Below are 1,969 nucleotides of genomic sequence, written 5' to 3' on the forward strand. Positions count from 1 at the left end.
AAGAAGAAGAAGAAGAAGAGGACTGGTAAGGTAATTGAGCTCTAGTATAGGAGTTTATCTCTAGAACACAACATAAATGGAGCTCAAACAAAAGTCCTCTGTGAAACAACATGTCCACCCACATCTTTGCTGTCAACCTTCACAGCCATCCCAAGTATTTGCTTTGCTATGGAAACAAAGAACCCCAAAATCACTGTGGCTTGGCACAACAATGGTTTATTTCTTGCTTGTAGAAATAATGTGAGTCTGAGGCAGGCCCTGCTCCACATGGTCACTCAGGGACCCCGGTTGGCAAAAACTCCTCCATCTCAGAGCAGCACCACCTGGAATTCTTGACCTCCTCAATCACTGCTGTAGGGCTATATAACACATCTTCAATGCTTCATCTCAGAAGTGACTCACATCACTGCTATTAACAGCCCATTGGCCAGAGTCATTGCATGGCTTTGGGGGAGTAGATAGACTAATGGTGATCTGATCACCACTCTCTCTCTGCCAGATCCTAGGACACAGAGCCAACCATGGAAGCTTCTCACTTCCAATTCTCCATCTAGAGACTCCACCAAGTCACTACACTAGAGTCACTCTGGGCTGTCCTCCATAAGAAAGCCAACAAGGGCATCTGTGCCCTAGCCACAAGGCCAATGTTGAAAGCTGTTGCCACTGGGCTAAACAGAGGACTCACCTATGCCAGAAGGAACCTGGTAGGTGATACCTCAAAACCAAGCAAATCCAGTAGTTTCCATTCTCCAAAGCCAACTCCACTACCCATTGCCATAAAACTAATAGAATTTTCCCCCAGCTACATGACAACATGGCATTTTCTACTTCTATGCCAGCCAAGTCATCCTACTATACCATGCTACATTCAGAGCCCAGCAATCCTTTGGGCAAGTTATTCAAATATTACTTATTCCTCCTATTTCCCTGGTCTGTCAGGAGACCACAGTTATCAAGTTCACAATAAAGAGAGGCTGAAGAGAAGATGACTGACTTCTCCATCAAGAAAACAGACAAAACCACCACCCTTTCTACAGACAAAAGGACAGATTTGATCATAAGCCAGGGAAGACATGGGTTAATTCCCACCCTTTTCTGATGACCCTAGGGGAGTCATATCAACACTGAATGGATAAGAGAACAAATGAACAAATTAAAGAACACCAAGTGACAAGTGTTCAATGAATATCCATTCATTTCTGCATTTGCGGTGTTTGTGGATTCTGCACTTGATGTCACTCATCACCTGTTCCTTGGTCCTGTCCAGAGAATTGGCAAGGTGGCCAAGTAAAGAAGAATCTCCTCAACTAATTTTTAGCATTCATTGTGTGCCAGGCTCTGGTCTTTCTCTGCATTAGCTCTTTTGATCTTCACAACAATCTCCTGAGTTAGGACTATAATTATTCTCACATTATAGATGGGCACACTGAGGCCTAGAGTAGGTTGTAAGAATAGCCTAGGCCACCTAGCCAGGAAATGTTGACTCAAGCTATGGACTCAAGACTCTATCTGATCTCAAACACTGTTCAGGCTCTGAGACTGTCCAGCTACAGAACTTGGCTGGAATTTAATCCAATCAAAACTTCTTAAGCGCCTACTATGTGCTCATGCATACGACACTGGTGGTTCAGTGGTACAATTCTCCTCTTCTGTGTGGAGATCCAGGTTTGATTCCCAGCCAATGCACTTCATACAGTCACCAATCATCTGTCAGTGGAGGCTTGCATGTTGCTATGATGTGGAACAGGCTTGTGCAGAGCTTCCAAACTTAGACAGTTTTAATTTAAAAATTAAGACTTCTTAAACTTGCATTAGGAGTATCTGGATGGCAGAAATGCTCAATGCCCTTAGCTTCTAACCAATAAGCTAGAGATTCAAGGCCATAGAAAACTCTATAGAGCACAGTTCTACTCTGAAACACATGGGGTTGTCATGAGTTGAATCAACTAGATGGCAAAGGGTGTTTTGG

Source organism: Orycteropus afer, unplaced genomic scaffold (genome assembly GCF_000298275.1).
Source record: "Orycteropus afer afer isolate SDZICR_OR568_19922 unplaced genomic scaffold, OryAfe1.0 scaffold00052, whole genome shotgun sequence".
NCBI lineage: Eukaryota > Metazoa > Chordata > Mammalia > Tubulidentata > Orycteropodidae > Orycteropus > Orycteropus afer.